Source organism: Pteropus vampyrus, unplaced genomic scaffold, assembly GCF_000151845.1.
Source record: "Pteropus vampyrus isolate Shadow unplaced genomic scaffold, Pvam_2.0 Scaffold113, whole genome shotgun sequence".
NCBI lineage: Eukaryota > Metazoa > Chordata > Mammalia > Chiroptera > Pteropodidae > Pteropus > Pteropus vampyrus.
Window position 1 is genome coordinate 2,890,479 of NW_011888894.1, and position 19,433 is coordinate 2,909,911.

Sequence of the window (19,433 nt, forward strand, 5' to 3'; positions counted from 1 at the left end):
TCAGAGGACCAGTTTCTTAACTTTCTAGTTGGAGATCTCTCCCAGCTACAGGGCAGGCTGTTCACTAGGCATCAAGCTCCACCCTACTAAGCACATATCTTGTTTGACTTAATGATTATTCCGGTACCTCACTTGGGCTGTCATCCTTACTGCTGTAATCCATGCTACCATAATCTGTAATGTCATCTCTGTACGTTGAGACAGGCTACTGACTTGAGGTTCTGTTAATACCAGCCAGGGGATTAAGACTCCAGTCATCTAAAAAGACAGTATTCAATTAATTAAGAAGCAGAGGCTAAGACCTCCAGGGGTTTCAAACTATCATTTCATCTGCCTCCACTTTCTGACCATTGTGAAGAGCCTGCTGAAGGTCTCTGGAAAGCATGAAGCCATGATTTTGCTCACCCTGGCTCAGAATTCCTTAAGGAAATCTCTAGGGAGGACCATCACTGTCCAGTGATGATTCTCCATCATCCCAGAGGCAGTGATGCTCTAAAAACAGGAAATGCTTGGGAATGGGAGGGAGGGGTGAGGGGCTGGAGACACTGATCTAGAATGTGTCTCTTCTCTTAGGGCAGGGTTAGGGACGGGGATGAGAGGGAGTTAGACACTGAGGAACAAGACAGGCGTTGACAAGAGTGCTGTGGGCAGTGCGCATGGTATACAGAGCTTCGGTATAAAACAGCTGGGCTTTTGTCTTCACAGGGCTACCAGCTTCCTCCCTCACTGCATGGAAGCACGGTGTAGTTGTCAGCTGTGAACCCTGACCTGCCTTTTTCTGACTGTGAGGATTTGACAAGTTCTTGATCTTCCCTGAGCTCCACTGTCCTCTTCCGTTAAATGGGAGCGATAACATTAATCTTGTAGGAACTGAGTCATGATAAGCAATAACATTTGTAAGACATCTGGTATAGAGTGGGTGCTCAAGAGATGGTGTGTACTATTATTATTATTCTCCTTTCTCTTTCTTGCAGTCTCCGTGTCTTGCTTTTATTACATCTTTAACAAAGTTTTCACTTAACCCCCTGTATACACTAAATGGCTAAGCATGGTCCTTTCCAGATGGAGCTTCATAAAATGAGTTCAGACAGGGGCCAGGGGACCTGAGAGTAGCCAGAGGTTTTGAGGGAGTGGGCATCAGTGTGTATCATCACAAATGTGTAGGCACATGACATCAGCCAGACAGAAAGTATAGCACCAGAGACCCAATACTCAGACGAACCCATTTGTGGGTTACCGTTTAATGTGACTGACTGAATATTTAGTGAATTTTATAGCCAACAATGCCTCAAAGGAAACCCAAAAGACAATGCCAAAATACACGACTTAGTGAGTATAAATCAAAAGTAGACTAATTTGTAATCCACATTCTATGCTGACACACTGCAAATTGGATACCTGAGCTTCTGGGAAAATGCCACCATTTAATCAGGATTTAGGCACCTCCAATCTACTCTCGTTGGTTGAATGTCTGGTTATACTCAGCAGGAATGAGGAAGAAGTATTCTTCTTGCTCCAAGCGCCCCCCTCACCAGCCTTCACCTGGAAGCAAGGAGCAGCTAAACCGTAGGATGACAGGAAAGCATTTCAAAGTGCGATCTAGATGGGCTAAGTGGAAATCCTGAGATAATTATTTCAAGCCTTGAAGCTGGATGGGCTGTCTGCGAGTGAGCCAAACCCTCCTGCCAAGAACAGCATACAGGCTACCCAAAGAAGTGATCTAAGCACAGGGACACGTCAGCCCTCTCCACCTTACTCCCAATTCTGAAGGGCTAGCGCCCACGTTGCCCGGAAGAGCAGGTGGGCAGCAGCCTGCTTTGCTTTTGAGCCTGTAACACCACTGCAGCTTCTGTGCAGAGTGGTCCATGGCTCACGAGGTCAAATGCCAGCTGACTCTATCCCCCACAGGCCTGCGCGATGTGGCCCCATCACCTCTCCATCTCACTCTTCTCCACTCTCTCCTTCACTTTCTGCACTTCCGCCTCTGGGTCACCTTCTTTTTCCTTCCATATACCCTGCCGTTTCTCGCTTGTAATGTCCTCTGCTTAAATGCTTGTCTGACACCTGCACATGCCTTGGTTAACACCTATTCATTGTAAATAAATACTCCTTCCCTGGGAAGTCTCCCGTTACCTCAGAGAAGGCAAGATCCCGTTTACGGGGTCTCAGGTAACCCAGTATTTTTTCTAGCACTTTTAATTGCAATTAAAAGATTAATTGCATAATTCTTTACTTCCAGCTAGTAAGACTAGAAAGTTTTTATTTCCAACAAGAATGAAAGCTCGAATCCATTGAACACTACTGAGCTTAGGCTTGATTTGTCCCATTCCTTTCTTAGAAGGTGCCAGGAGCTTCCTTTTGGTTGTGGGTGGGCTTGTCAGATCCTTCCTCATTAGAACAAATAAAAGATGAATAAAGTTTAAGAGATCTTTAATAAAACGTTTAAAAGGAAAATTCCTCAACAAACATGCTTATAAGCACAACATGGTAGAACCGAATGGCAGTACTGAGGACAAATCTGGAGACATTTTTCATATTCTCTTTCAGAGACCAACATCACTTCTCCACTTAATACCATTTTTAGGTTGGATGTTTTGGATGAGCAGAAAGTGACCATTTGCCTCCTTGAGATAGCTGTCCTATAGTTCCTTTTGCATTATGGTTGGACTAGTGAGGTAAAAGGGGATAGGAAAAATGAGGTAGAATATGGAACTTCTGAATTCTATTAGTGGTTCTTTGCTACCTGAGAATTTCTTGAAATTGTCTCCTCTGTGAATTGGGAGATATGCCTCCTCAGCCTACTTATCAGTGATTTTTAGCTCTGATTTTATCCATCTTTGTTTAGGTAGACATGAGATGGGGCCAGGTTTGACAAAGGAAAAAGATGGAAAAGACCAGGTAGAATCTTATCAAATTGAAATCTTACCGGTAATTTCTCACTGAGTCAAAACAAACTCGTTTTTATGTACACCTCTTATACAAATGCTATAAATGGTTGGAAATGGTAACAATGGAAGGTGTGGAGATATAGTTAGCAAGGCAATGAATACAGTAGAAAGATCACACATGCCCAGGTCCTGTTTGACACTTGGGAACTTTGCTCTGGTTTTACAAGTCAAGTTCAACTGTTTAAGTCTCTGTGAAACTCTTTCTTAAAATTTATTTTATAAAATTTTAAGATGAAATAAAGCGCCTGGAGAGTTTATTTTGCTTGTTTCTTCTTCTCCGGAAGTATCCAAGTCCTATTTCTAATTTGTATGTTTTGATCCTTGTCACTCGGTTTGTTCCTGCTAACTCTGCTGCTATAGTCTTGTGCAATGGAATGCAAATTGTAATCTACCCAATTTTTAGCACAGGTATCTCTTCCTCCTCCTCGATGCTAGCCACGGGGCTCACCAAATGTTCCATTTGAAATCATGAGTCAGGGCGACATGCTGCACGAGGAACAGGAGGATGCCAGGCCTGGCTATTCCTCCGGGGTCCCCTGCTCTCTCTATCCCCACGACTTCACATTTCTCCTCCTTATCCTTCCTATCTCTTCCTCTGTGACAGTAGTTGACTATAGGCTAAGCCGTACAGGAGCTCATTTTGGATAGATGCTTATCTTATAGCATGAAAAGTAGGACTTCTTTTTGGGCCCCTTTTCTTCTTAAATTGTATTCAGTGTCTCACTGTTCTTTTTGCCTGAGCGGGATGAGAAGCATCTCCTACTCAATATCGAAGGCGTGGTTCTCTTGTGGCAAAGGAGATACTTCCTTGACACAGAGCCAATTCTGTTGCCCAAAGGCCAAGAAAACTGCTTAAGATAATGACTCTATTAACATTAGGCACTTCTCCTCTAATTTCAATGAGTTCAGTAGTTTTAAACTTTATCGACTATCAAAATTGCCTGGAGGGCTTTTAAAACCAGATTTATGGGCTGCATCTCTGAGTTTTTCATTAGTAGGTCTGAAGCAGGGTCTTCACATTTCTAACAAGTTCCCAAATGATGCTTATGCCGCTGGTCCATGGGCCACACTTCGAGAACGATGAATTAGCTTCTTTCTGTACCTCAGTTGCATATGTTGGGGTGTTTTGCCTCAAGTCAGATGTTCCTATGAGTGTTCTGTTGAGAGTTGCTTATGGCTGATTAGAAACACCAGCTTTAAAAATGTTTCAGTCTAAAAATTATGGTGTCCCTGCTCTATTGTCAGAAACTATGGGGTCTCCATTGCTCATGTGCCCCATCTGGGAGGAAACATAGAACTATCTCTGGAGGAAACTCTAGCTCTGCTTGCAGACACTCTCTTGCTTCCCATGGTGAGTGTCGGTGCTCATCCGTGGGCAGAGCTGGCATGGCCTGGACTCCCAGATCCAGCCCTGAAACAATCCCAGGAGGATGGTGGCCTGGGAGTTAGGGACACAGATTTTATCTTTCACTGTCTGCACCTTTGGCAGTTAACTCACTGAAATGTATTTGCTTGTCTTTCTTCCGCACTGGACTCTAAGATATAGGCAGCTTTTATCTCCTGACACATAGTCAGTGCTTGTTATTCAGCACTATTTGAATGAATATGTGTGCATTCTTGCAAAGGAAAAGGTAAAGAAAGCACTTCTGATTATTCTAAACTTCCTTGCTTCTCAAAAAGCACTTCAGTGATATGAAATGTATGGTCTCTCTACTCACTATGTAAATGTTTCTTTAGTAATTAATATGCTAACAGCCCCAATTGCTTAGAGGGCATTCTGACACTTGGACGCATCATGGGGATCTCATTAGAGTCATGAGTTAGACTCAAGGTTAATTACAGTACTTAATTGATACGCCATTCTATCTCCTACCCCCATACTCTAAGTAAATTCATTTGCCTTGTGGTTCAAAAATCCACTTTCCAGCTTTGTGTTTCAAACTAAATTTCTATGAAGGCTTCTTGAAAACATGGATGACATGTACAGCCTCTTTTGTTATAACACAGGTATGTAATATATGAATTTGTTTATATGAAAGTAGGTAAACTGGATAATAAAATCGCTAAGCTATGAAATCACATTAGCTCAAAATCTGATTTTTTTCATGAGGTACAGTAGAAGGTAATATATATTTCAGTTTTTTGGTTGTGGTAAAATTCACATAATCTGACATTTACCGTTTTAAAGTATGAGCTGATTCTATTTGGTGTCACTGAGTAATATCAGGTGAATGTGAAGATGCTGCCCAGCTGCCAGTAGTAGCCTGGGAGGAATACACAAAACCTCACACACCGCATCTGCTTTCTCAATTCTTTTTACCCTCGTGCAATGCAAATATATATCGTTCCCTGAGCTATATACTTTTCTTCATGAAAACATTTAACACAGCATCCTCAACATGAACGTGTGCCCTGGTTATAAGTATGCAGGGACTGAATGAAGGAGAAAAGCCTTAAAAAGCTCATGGTAAAGCCTGTGGAGAGAGGTGAGATAAATGGGGCATGGTGAGGAAAGGGACCCACGCTGAACTTCATCAGAGACCGCGATGAAGAGACAAAAGAAAAGAGAATGGAACTTGCAGGAGGCATCATTTGCTTTAAAGGGGATCAGAAGCACATGCCATGAGTCAAAGAAAAGGCGATAATGCTGACAGCAGCAAAACAGCACTTTCATGGCATTCGGCCTTATTTGGAACCACACAAGTAGCTTTTTTTTTTTTGTTATGAAAAAAGGAATTTGGCAAAACAACAAAAGTTAAATTTCTATTTTAAGCTGGTGCTGAGGAATAACAAGACAGTGAGTCACAGCCATCTACCTCTGTTGTCGTGACACTTCAATCTAAGAATGTTCTTCCTTCCTTCCATCCTGTCTCTGTAATGCAAAGCCACAGTGCTGCACCATATTGATATCCACCAGGAAACTTCATGTCTTTATTTTATAAAATCAAGGTAAAGTAGAATTATTGTAATTAAGAATTTAAGATGCTAAAAATGATGAAATTTTTGAGTTTATTCTTAATTTTTAAAAATTTATTGTTTTATAAGATTGCAAAGTTTTGAATATTCTGCTCTGCACCTCTTTCTCCCATTAGTCTTGTTTTCACAGGGCTGAAATTCCATATGCAGTAATATTTTTAAGAACAGCCTTCATGTGATATGAGAAACGATGATATTTAGAGAACTTTCGATGTATGCTACTTAACAACTGTTGTTAACTTTGGAGAGAGCAAAGGAGAGACCGTTGACAGGCTCTAACTTCTTATCTGCTCTCTGGTCTTTTGTGCTTTCCATGTATAGTAAAATCCCAAGGAATCTGAGTAATAATATTTTTGGAGTTTTTGGTAATTTTAGATTGTGAGCTCATGAGCTCATATGTAGTTTGCATTTTTTTGTGGGAATCCTATGGAGATTGGGTTGAGGCACCAACCTGGCAGAGAGGATTCAAGTTTCTTTCTGTAGATTCCTAAACACTTCCAAACTGTGACCACTTCTCAGCTTGTAATATACAGAACCCCAAGTACTATATATTGAACTCTAAACCAGAGAGGTTATGGGTCTGAATTCTTAGGGATACAGACACATATACAGACACCTCCCTGCCCGCTCCCCGCTCCCCCACTCATCCTTTCACTCAAGGTCCGAGCATTAGGCAGGAGGCTCAATTCCAATTCCCAAACTTTTGTGGGCCTATGTAAGGCTATTAAACAAAATGTCTAGGTTATTAAGATCAGAAAATCTCTCCTAGGACTGCCATTGTTTTAGAGTCAGCTAACCATCATATTTCCAGGTCCTTCTTTATTTTGGCCCTAGAAATATCTCCTATTTTCTTGTGAACTTGGCTAGGCATTTAAAACAACTTTTCTTATATTTTTTCGAGGGTTTTAAAAAAATTTTGTTTTGTTATGTATTCCACTGTATCACCAGTCAAGAGTAACTGATTTTTCACAAATGTTTACCTCTTGCATGCTCAGAGGGGTTAGCTCAAATGAATGTATTTAGATGCCTAAATATCTGGAGCCTTTGACTTAAAACATTGCACATCCTAAGACTTCTAGGCTGATCTCTCGACACCAACTCCTCTGCTGCCTCCCTGATCTCTTAGGTTCTATGTAAAGAGGAGCCATCAGAACAGAACTGTGTACAGAAGAAATGCCAATTGAGATCTGAAAAGCCATGTAACAAGGGTTTTAATATCACGGATAGAAGGGGATGCTTGTTCTCACACTGTTATATTTTAGACTTTCATTCTGATTCCCAAGCCTTATAATAAATATCCTTCAAATTAAAATCAAGAAACCACAAAAAAATAGGTAACTTGATGTGGAAAATGTCCAGGAAATATGAGATGCTAGGTGATGGCAGATAAATGAATCATACCACTATGCAAACAGCATAATTATAATAGAAACCTCACAGCTGATTACAGTGCATTAAGGCTGGCCAAGAACTGCCTGAATCTAATAATTTTACACTGTAAAGTTTATCAAAGGCTAGTGCCAAGTTGTTGAACAAGAAAGTTTCAAAGAAATGAGCTCACCTTTAAAAATTTTTTTGCCATTTAGAACTTAAATTTCAAGTAATTTTTGACCTCTCATCTCATTTCTTAAGACTGGGACTATTTAAAAGGCTAAATTCACCAATAACTAAAGTGAGAGTACTGGCAGGAATTTTAATATTAGTCGATAAGACCTAAGTGATTTACACGGTAATTTCAAAGAATAGCTATGCATATTCTCTATTAGATGATATGTCAGAGTCACTGTAAAATCGTATGTGAGACGATTTAAAAAAATCCATAAATTCGGATTCCCTGAGGCTTGGAGGAAGAGCATCTGGTCTGCCCGGGTTAAGGGCAAGGTGATGTCAGCCACTGGCAGTTCCTGTGGGATTCAAGCAGGGCACACAAGAAACAGGATGTGTTGATAATGTTCACAGTATGTGCAAGTTTGTTGGCACTGACACAGCCTTCGAGGAGGGCATGAAAGAGGCTGCATATCAGAACCCGAGAATCAGCTACTTTAGCATTGTCTAGGATTATGTTTTCTAAACAGTCTTTGGCAGAATACTAGTGTCCTTCCAGGTGTCAGTATGTCAGTGGATGATGGTAAAGAGGTAAAGAAGGGTTCCAGGGTCAAAATAAGTTTAGGGATTCACGATGCAAATTAATTTACTAAAGGCTCTGAGAAGTCTTGCAGTAAAAATTTAGTTGAATGGTGTCTTTTGAACTTATTATTTAAATACTCCTTGTTCTGAAGTACCTATTCACATCTTGTAGGTACTACTATTTTGTGGACAGAATTTGTAAATGGTGTTCCTGATTACTTGTATCATATAATCCTCAGATGTCTCTGATGTGTAACCAGGTTTGAGAACCAGAGGCCAGGGAATCTTGAAGTGGAGGAGCAGACTCACTTATAGAAGGTAAGACTATAAGGGAGCACCCTTAGAGGCAATATGATTCCAATTTTCTAATTTTTTATGTGAGGAAATTAAGATGAATAGATTTATCTTTATCTGATATAAGGTCTCTATGGGAATCTAGTTGCCTTTAATGACAGCTCACTCCTTTCCAGTTCGCCCAGCGGACTGAGGATGTGGTGGGTGGACCATCAGGAAGCTGCAAGGCCAGTGCAACAGGGATGAGGGAAGCCAGGAGGGCAAGGTGAAGGTGAAACAGACTGGCCGTGTGGGGCGAGAGCTGCAGAGTTCCAGAGGTGAGGGCAGGCCATGGCAGAGCGCTATGTGTTAGTGAAAAATAATGTCGTAGGCCGCAGAGTGAAAAGTGTCCAGATGGGAATGGGCGGAGGCCGGAAAGGGCTCCAGAAAGCACAATGGGTCTAGCCTAGCTAAGGAGCTGCTTGTACTAGTCAGGTTTCTTTTAAATAAACTGTCAATAAGTCCCTTCGGTGATGTTAGGCTTTGTTGTCTGGCCCTGCAAAGTAAATATTACGCTTAAAGGTGTGGAGAACATTATTTGCAGACTTTATTTTATTTCAATTTAAGGCATATTAAGTTCTAGATTAATTGTGGTCCTTTGCAATTTGTCTTTGGAGATGTCCAAGGGGCTTATTTGTTGAACTGTCCTTGAAATTCAATAATGTAAGTTAAACATGATCTTTTACATAAGTTCTTTAAGCACTAACTGTGCATAAGAGACCTACAAGGCCATTACAAACAAAACAACAGAGAACAGACTTCTGTTTATATATAGAGAAATTCCGAATACATGCACACGAACTGAATAAAAATATTTGCCATTATTTGAACAAAAATATGATGATTTGATTTGACCTGAATAGTGTGGTTTAATTAGTTGGATTACAGAGAATTGCAACTTTATAGCACAATTTTTTTCTTTTTAGTTGTGGTAAAAAATACATAACATAAAATTTAACATCTTAATCATTTTTAAGTACTATGTTCACATTGTTATGCAACCAATTTCTGGAACTTTTCATGCGAAATATAGCAAAATCTTTTTACTCAGGGTTCCTGTATACCATTAACTTCCCAATAAAATGGGCATACTTCTACAATTTTATTTAAGAAACTATAAATGTAGATATAAATGTATTTTGTTATGTAATATTTGTAAGTTATAAAACATAATAATACAAACACCCATGAAACTACCAAGTAATATAGTTTGTTGGTTTGTGGGTTCTTTCTGTATCCATTCCCCATCCCCCAAGATGATTTAGCTTTTTAGTTCAACTTGGAAACATACAAACTGGGTGCTAGGCCCTATACTCCTATTTGGGATTAGTTTCTGAGACTGGTTTCTCCTTCCCCTGGAGGAGTTCATAGTATAGTGAGAGAAATATACTTATGAATGAATAAATACTTGTCATCGTGAGAAAATTCTCTAATAGATGTGTGAAAAAAGTACTATGGAAACCAAGTGATGTTGCAGCAAATTCTCCCCACGTGGGGAAAAGTGTGTGGGAAGCTATGGAGATGGAGAGATCAGTGAGCCAGACTTTGAAGAAAGAAGAATTGTTGACAGAATAGACAAAGAAGATGAAACTATTTCAGCAACTATTTCAGGATACAATGTGAGCAAAGAAATGGAGGTAAATACGTACGTGGTATGTTCAAGGATCCTCAAAGAAGAGAGTGTGCCTGGAGATGGCGCACCATCCATTTAGCTGCGCAACAAACTTTGAGATTTATTGAGTAACAGTTTTGAGCCAGGCACAGTTATGCTCTGGGGAACTACAGCCCTGGCTTCCAACAGCTTGTGCCTACAGGAGAAGACTGACAAACAAGCAATTATAACAGCATGGTCAGTGTGATGAAGGAAGCAGGCACAAGGTGCCAAGAGAGTCTATGCATAGGGATGAGAAGGGAAAAGGCTGCAGAAGTAGGTGGTGGCCAGGTTGGCATAGGTGTACGTGTGTCATGTCAAGGATTTTAAAGTCCATTTTGGAGACACTGAATAGTAGAGGATTCTAGGCAGGGAAATGCGTAGGATTGTGACCTGATTACTTTTTTTAAAATTAAAATTTTCTCTAGCGAAGATAAGAAAGACTAAAAGAGCAGTTAGAAATGCAGACTCCTAGACTAAGGCAATGACATTCATTCATTCATTAATTCCACAACAATTTATTAAGTAACTATTGAGTGCCAGGTATTGGGCTTGTGCTGGGGCAGAGGGTACAAATGAAAGTGACAGATAAGACAGAGTGTGACAGAAGAGGCTACACTGCAGACAACTCTGAAGTGAGATAAGACAAGGAAGGACAGAAGGAGGTATCGACAACTGCTCTGTGTTCTCTGGTGTGGGCAGCTCAGAGAATGGTGACATACCCATTGATGAAGAGCAGTTTTGGGGATAATGTGATGAATTTAGACTGGGACATATTAAGGGTGAGATGCCTACATTTGCGATGTCCACTGGGTCTGTATACTATGGGCCTGGTCCTCTGTAGGTAAGACCAGTGAGGGGTGGACATATAAGTAGCCATCAGTATATCCATTATAGTTGAAGTAATGGGATTTTGCAATATTGCCTGGGCTCAACATGCAGAGAAGTCTCAAGGCAAACCTGGAGAATGAGAGATAGAGGGAGAAGAGCTCGTGAAGGAGACAAAGAAAACCTGAACAGAGAAGTAAGACAAGAGTCTGCACAAGCTAGTAGAGGAGGAAGTTTACAGGAGAGAGAGGTCAACAGTGCCTACAGATGAAAGAGCTAATATAGAATGAAAAACGAAGAGAGACTGCTGGCCAGGGAATTTAGGCTTGCAAGAGATGGACTCGAGAAATCGTGCTGATGGAGGTTGGGGGTAGTGGCTGAAATGAATGGGAGGAACTGTGGAGAGTCTGCTCTGCGAAGAAGTTTGCATATAAGAGGAAGGGAAGGATAAGAGAGTAGCTCAAAGGAGAAATAAGGTATGAGACATTTTAAAAGGTTGAAGGAGGCTGGTATACTTGAGTAGGCAGAGGAGAGAAAGACAGTGGAAAGGATGAAGATACCACAGGCAAAGATGACGTGAGAGCGAACAAAATAAAGAACACAGCGGAAAGGGAGAGAGAAGGGGCAAGGCTGCTTCTCAGGAGAAGGAATGTTGGAGGAGGTCATAAGTATATGTGTCGCTTGGAGTGGAAGCATTTCAAACAGGACAGCTTCTACTTTTTCACTGAGATAGTAGGGCAGGTTGTCTATTGAGAGTGAAAGGGTCAGAGGTAGAACAGGGATCTGCAGGGGAATGGTAAGAGTTTGGGAGAGAGACTGGTAACATTTGCTAAGCATGCCGCGGTACTCATAAACGTGCATGCTGGTGCTGTTCTCTTCTGAAGTGACCAGCACCTTGGGAGCAGGAGAGGAGACTATATACAATTAAATTGCTCGATCTAGGTGTAGGGATGGGCAACGTAAGTGAGGTGGGAATTAGGGAACTGAGGGTGTTCAGAAGAGGGTTCGATCTATTAAGAGAACAGGCAGGCATTTATTCTATCCCCGAGATTCTTCATTTGGAGGAGCCGGTCTCCATTGGCCTTTGTGTACATGAAGCCGCCACCCTAGCTGGGCTGCAGGCTCACGTCAGGGCACTGCTTCTTGGCTGGGATGATGGTAGGCTCTGCATTTTCTAGAACAGTTTAGTGCTCTAATATCACTGATTCACTGTTGTTGTTTTTTCTCTATACATTCCAGCCATTCATACATTTACTCTTCTAATATATTTCAGCTCTTTTTTCGTGATCTTCTCATTCAGATTTCCTAGGCCTCTTCTTTTTAAAGTTCTATTTAGGGATTTCAGGAATACTGAACCAAACTTATGAGTAGATGAAGTGGCCAAAGCATGACTTAGAGGGTTCTGGCAATGCCCCTTGTGGAACTGAGGCAGGGCTTTATTTGTTTGTTTGTTTAGGGTAAAAGATTGACTCCTCGAATTCCCTTTTTGAAAATGTAAATAAACCCAGAGTGCATAGTCCAATGCCTCTCTCTCTTTCAATGTGAGTGCTTTGTGTCAATGAATAAATGTAGGAATCTTAGGAACCAAAGCTTTACCTAATGACACTGAAGACCAAGGTGAGAAGCACTAAGAGGATTTGAACAAGGGTCTGGCCAATTCTCTCTTTCTCTCTCTCCACAAGTCATTAATAATAGATTATACCCTGCCACGAGGGCAATAAATTAACCCAGATTTCATCAATCAGGAAGATAAGAGCCCAGGTGGGAGTGGGGTCCTTTAGGGAAGGCAAAATGCAATAGGTAGCACCGGTCACTCTCATCCTTCAGATTTCTTTTTCCAGACAGGGCCAGCAGGAAGCAAGAGGATGCTGAGGCAGAGGGCAGGCCTAATAGTGCCGACTATGCCTAGTCTTGTCATGCTGGTCATTACATTTAAAAATGTTCTTTATGCTTAGTAAGTAGAGACCTGAGTACTTCCCCTTCTACCCTGGCCACCCTCCAGGACTTTATGACCTTCCCCATCCCATATCTAGCAATTAAAAGGTTAATGTTTGGCACAATTGAGGTGGGGGGTCTTGCAACTGGGTTGCTAAATATTTTGAATATTGCTCCTGGAGAAAACTTTGCAGAAGGGGAAGGAAGGGGCACAGCAGAGATACATCTCATGTACCTCACATTTTGCAGGCCCTTTCTGCCTTCTGATTAGTTCCCATCATCGAGATGCAGCTTTGGTACCAGGTCATAGGACATTTCTCACACTTGGGGCAGAGTGGGGAGAGTGACAGAGGAAGGTTTCAGGTCCATCATTTACAAGGACACTCTCTGCTAGTCCCAGAACTGTGGTGACTTGGGAGAAAGAAACTTCCTGGACCCTCTGAACCAGGATCCTGGTGGAGGAAGGCACTGTTTAGCCTCTTTCCTGCATACTCCCTCTACAAAATACATGGCTTTATTCTGTCTCCCTTAGAGCATCACCACTCATCAAGGAAACGAGTGATAAACTTGGTTTGGGGGCACACCGAGCATCAGAACTCTGGCCAGTTTTCAGAAATTAGGGTGAGGGCAGTTTTTATAGATATCATAAACAGGAAAATTAATCTCCAAGACCTTGCCTTGTAAAGAAATCCTTCAGGACTTAAAAAAGCAGACCACATTAAGACATTCTGGCTGCTTTCGAAAGCAACGTGATAAATAAATTAACCAGATAAATTCATTGAAAAATCTTTTGAATATTGCAAAATAACCTGGCCTCGGACGACGCTGCTTCCAATACCGAAATACATTAATTAAGGGACATTTCCCTGCAAATAAAAACCATAATGAAATATCACCTCACACCTCGCAGTATGACTGTCAGCAAAAAGACAAGAGATAACAAATGCTGGTGAGGAGGTGGAGGAAAGGCAAGCCTTGTGCCCTGTTGGTGGGGATGTAAATTGGTTCAGACACTATGGAAAACAGTTTGGAGGTTCCTTATAACATTAAAAATAGAAATATCATATGTTCCATCAATTTCACTTCTGGTTATTTATCCAAAGGAAACAAAATCACTATCCTAAAGAAATATCTGCATCCCCATGTTCACTGCAACATTATTTCAATAGCCAAGACGTGGAAACAACCTAAGTGCCCATCAACAGATGAGTGGATAAAAAAATGTGATAGATATATATACAGTGGAATATTATTCAATCATAAAAATGAAGGATATTCTTCCATTTGCAATAACATGGAAAATCCCTGAGGATATTATGTTAAGTGAAATAAGTCAGATAGAGAAAGAAAAATACGATTTGATCTCATTTACATGTGGAATCTAAAAAAACCAAACTTAACAGAAACAGAGATCAGATTTGTGGTTGCCAGAAGTAGGGGTGGCGGAATTGGATAAAAGTAGTCAAAAGATACAAACTTCCAATTATAAAATAAACAAGTTCTGGGGATGTAATGTACAACATGATGACTAGTTAATAATACTGTATGGTTTGTTTGACAGTTGCAGACAGTAGATCTTAAAAATTTTCATCACAAGGAAAAAATTTGTAACCATGTGAGGTGATGGATAGGAGCTAAACTTATTGTGGTAATCGTAATCATTTTGCAATATATACATATATCACTATGTTGTACATTTTAACTTATACGATCTTATCTGTGAATTATATCTCAATAAACTAGAAAAAGAGACATTTCCCATTAATATAAATTGAATGCCCTACAGTACAGTAATATATTCCCATTATTGTAAATAGTTTTAATATTATTAATAATAATACACAGCACTTACTATGTGCAAGGTGCTGTTTCTAAGCAATGTATACTTATAAACTTCTTTAATATTTACCATCTACCTATGAGGTTGGTGCTTATTGTCCTCATTACACATATGAGGAAATTGGGGCACAGAGAGGTTAAGTAACTTGCCCACCATCACACAGTTAGTAAGCGGTGGAGCACTGCTTGGCTGTTCTATTGCTCCTAGTTGTCTTCACTCAGATGTAACCATTTTTTTTTTTTTTTAAATAATCAGAGGGACTAGGTGAACAAGGGCGATGCCTACTACAACAGAAGCCCTGGTGTTCATTGCTGCCATCGCCACAACTATCACCACCACCCCAACCACCCCTTTCTTTAAGAGCCCACTGCAAGATTTTTTCAAGTTCCAGACTTGAAAATAAAAATGTACTTTCTTTTTCTTTTGAGTCACTATAGAAAGCACTCTGGCTGACATGGATTTTTCTGATCCTCAACATAAAATGGCTATACGGCCTTAAGTATTTAAAACAACATTAACTCTTGGGGCTGCTGTGGTAAGAATCAGTTTAAAATCTTGGTGAAATCAGTCCAGTCTGGATTGCACTATTTGCCCGAGACGCACACCCATCGTGGGTGCCTCCCTGCACACACATGTTCTTGTCTACTCTAAGTCGTCTTTTCCCCTCACCCAGAGGCTTCTGTTGGTGCAAGAGCCTCTTTCTTTCCAGAAGTCCCTGCCACACGGATCCTCACTCTGGCTGAGTTTCTCATCTCTTTTATTTACCACCTCTTTAAAATGTCATTCACAGCCCTTTCCCCCTCCATTTCAAATCTAGCACTCTATGAGTTTATGGTCTTTGTTCAACTCAGTTCTACACGCAAATGTGAGTCACTCACACTGTATGCTGAGTGCTGGAGTACTCAGAGATAGCAGAGATTAAATGTGACAAGCTCTTGGCTAGACAGGCTCACTGTCTCTTTGGCCCTGTAAGACTCTCCCTGGAAGAACTAAGATATAAGGAAATGGAAGATGCCATAGCAGCAGAGCAGCACTCACTTCGAACTCACCTGGGCTTTATATATAGTGCATGCTCTGACACTGTATAAAGGCAGGGCACTTGCTAGAACTAGACATATGAGAGTTCATGTGTTTGCCTTCACTTAGTTATTACTTAGTTTGAGCTTTTCCTAGTCTAGGGGCCGGGGAATTAAAATTGATAAAGAGGCACTTATCATTTGGGCACGGCAGGTGATGATAGCTTATTCCAAACCCTAAGCTGTTCATGGAGACACTGGTCAGAGCTATGTGTTGGCTCCAGATGATGAGGAAAGGGAGGAGGCTGGCTTTTATTGATCTTGTAGCAGAAGTGCTTAGACCAGTGCTAGGCATACAGCAGCTGCGTCCTATAAATGCTAGCTAAAAGTAAAGAAATAAAGATGTGTGGCGCTCTTAATTGTTAAAAATAAAGAGGACAGTCTCTCGGATGGGCTGATTATGATTAGCTGCCAAGACCAGGTGGTCTTGGAAGAGTATCAGCTAGGACAACTCAACAAGTGTGAGTGTGTGTGTGCACACACGTACCATTCTACACACGTGTAAATATTTATTAAATGTCAAATAACACTCATCATTTACAGTATTCCGTGGATCCTTCCTAAGTACTGGAACTAGAGCATCACCTCAGCTGTCCTACCTAAAATGTGTTCCCGTTGGCCACCTCACTTCTCTAAGCCATATGGACTCTTAATGACTTGTGAGTCCATTGGACAATGTTAGTTTTTGCCAGTTTTGTATAAATTATATAAACAATGCAAGATTTGTCCTCAAACTTTACATGGTTTTCTGTCACCCTATCCTACTCATGGACCCGTTCACTTTGTGTCACCTTCTGCTTTGAGTGGCCCAAGGCTTGAAGTGAGGAGGAGGAGCAGCTTGGGACACTTACCACAGTGCAGCAGAGGGGCCAGAACCACCACAGGAGAGCCAGGGCCAGGAGCAGGAACAGGATCAGCAGGGCGATTGCCAGGATGGAGCCATCGGACTGTGGGGCCAAGAGAGAGGGCGGTCAGCCATGGGGCAGGCCATGCGTGCAACTAGCACGTGAGCCCAGGGTGGGGCAAGGCAACTCCTGTGGTCTCCCCCTCCCATAACCAATACACAGATCTAGGGCCCAGAGAAGAGCACAGTTTGCCAAGCAAATAGCTGAAACTCTGCCCATCATTCTGGGCAACTCGCTCTATGTAGCCAATTCTCATGAGAAATAGATGTTTTTTTCTTTCAGTGAGGCCTGGATCTTCTCTTTGAGCAACATTCTAAAGAAGCAACCCTGCAAGAGACAGCGCAGGTGGCTGCCCATGTAACTGGGCATTGAGGTGGCCGATCACTGCTCATCTGCCTCTGGACTATCGCCCTCTGCCTAGTGACACCCTTCCACATCTTGGATCTGCCGCCAACTGGGCTGGACTCAGGACAGCTCTACTCAGGATTCAGCCTGCTGCCCAGAACTTGTTCACATAGATGCATGTAACCAATTCATGAGGCTGTGGATGGAAAGTCCAGAGCCACAAACAGAGACTCATGGACATGGACAATAGACTCGTGGTAACCATAGAGTAGCGGGGAGAGGGAAGCGGGTAGTAGATGGGGTAAAAAGAGGTCAAATATGTGATGACAGAAAGAAATCTAACTATGGGAGGTAAACACACAGTGTAAATATATCTATGCCTTACTGTTAAAATGTACAGCTGAAACTTTTCGGATTTTGTTAACCAATGTCGCCATAAAAAATAAATTAATTAATTTAAAAAAAAAGAAGAAGCAGTAAAGGGCAGATGGATTCCAGGGAGTGAAAGCTGGAGCAGCTGCTGCTGAACCTGGGAGGGAGGGGTGCGGTGGCTGAGTCAACGCAGCAGTCACATCACATGGTTATGTGGTGGCCAGGGGGTGAGGCAGGCACCCAAGATGAATTACACTCACTTCAGAATGTGCCTAGGCTAGTCCTGAAAATAGGCATGGTTGCTGTGGCCTGAGATGGTTGTGAACTTCTAGCCAACAGAGATCCTACTTGGTGTTGGTGTTCTGGGCTGCTGGTTCGCGAAGCAGATTTAAGTCCCTTTTACTCTCCTTCCCTCCTGGCTGCCGGGATCGAAAAGGGGTACAACTTTCAGGAGGGGAGGTGGTGAGGGGCAAACTGTCCTAGGTATTAATTGTTATAGGTTCTTCTTCTGAATAAAGCTGGAAGTTCCACTTTTAGTCCAAGAAAATAATCAAGTATATTTGCACAGATGATGATAAAAATAATAATAATTAATAATAAGAAAATAATAGAAGGAAAACCTAAATGTTTAACAATTAGAGAATAACCAAATAATACATTATAGAAATACCATGTAATCAATTATTATATAGACATTATGCTTTCAAATAATATTCAAATGACATAAGAAAACATCCCTGGTCTAAAGAATGGATTTGTGTGTGTGTGTGTGTGTGTGTGTGTGTGTGTGTGTGTGTCAAGAGTGAGAGCAAAAGAATGAGGGATACTTACTAAAATATTAATAGTGGTTTTGCTGGTAGTGAGTTTATGGTAATTTTCTTCTTTTTTTAATCTCTATTTTCTTTTTCCTTTTTTTTTTTTTCTTTAACATAGCATAATGAAGAAATAAACTACTGAAGTTGTACTTTAAAAATTTGCAATTGGGAGACCATTCACAGAATGATCAGATTCTAAAAGCTGCCCCTCTGCCTCCATTTACAGAGAAGGGAGGTTGGGTGGCCTGTGCAGGGTAACACAGCAGGTTAATGGCAGAGCTAGGACATGACTCACTCCCATCCCAGTGCTCAGCAGGGGCTACTGGAAGCTGTTTAAAGGCAGCTATTACTCCTGGAATGTCTCTGACCAAAAAGCCAAGGAACTAACAACCCGCCTCCCAAGCCAAAGCTTGGGAATGCCAGACTGTCCCTGAGGGAGCTGTAGCCTTACAAGTGCAAGTGCAGGGGTGGGCAGTGGGTGGGGTTAGAGCACAGGGGCCAGTGGATGGACATGGACGTGGTAGAGAGGATGTCTCTGGATCCGCAACATTTATATATGAGCTACAGCACAGAGTGATGCTCTCAGTGATGACACAAAGAAATCACGTGTGTTTTCTAAACTTATTGTTAGTTAAGGACAACCCTCTTGATCTCTCAGTCTCTGCATTCCATGCCCATAAAATGGAGATACTAAACATTACCTGCCTCACTGCACTGACGTGAGGATAAAATGAGCTATAAGATGTAAGCAGACGTGGCTGGGCGATTGAGATGAAAGCTATCATGTCAAACATTGAGCTGTAGCTCACCCTCCCTCTATTTCCCCACGACAGCAAACAGGATGGGTATTTCAGGTCATAAATCTGTTTGCACTTGGAATCATAAATGGTTTTGGTTACTGAGAGGCTTATAAAGCAGCAGTCTTTTATACTGAGTTATAATTAAGTGAAGACTACAGACTACATTTATTCACATTATGTACAATCTCCCCTCCTGATTTTATATTTCACTTTAGGTAGAGGAACTGAAGCAGAAAGGCTTAAGGAGTGTGGGGAAATATTTAAATTCCCTTCTGGAAGAAAGAGAAGGTTTCCTGTGAAGTGGGAAGGGTGAAGGACCTGGCTCAAAAGCAGAGAGAGGAGCCTTCTGTGCTGAGAGAAGACTTCCTGGATTAGGACAAAGTTACCTCTGGCCTTTCTCCAGCTAGGCTTGGAATTGTGCCCTTATGAGGCGCAGTTCTCCCTGGCTGAAGCAGAGGAGGACAGCATGGGACTCAGGAAGG

The 19,433-nt window shown here is 41.6% G+C and overlaps 1 long non-coding RNA gene across 1 annotated transcript; it reads left to right on the top strand.

Annotated features, from left to right (window-relative positions):
• The first annotated feature begins 5,415 nt into the window (after window positions 1-5,415).
• LOC111743410 lies at window positions 5,416-18,201 on the top strand. Its single transcript, XR_002781687.1, has 3 exons — window positions 5,416-5,897; window positions 8,291-8,369; window positions 16,902-18,201. It is a non-coding gene; the product is annotated as an uncharacterized LOC111743410 (long non-coding RNA).
• The last annotated feature ends 1,232 nt before the right edge of the window (window positions 18,202-19,433 follow it).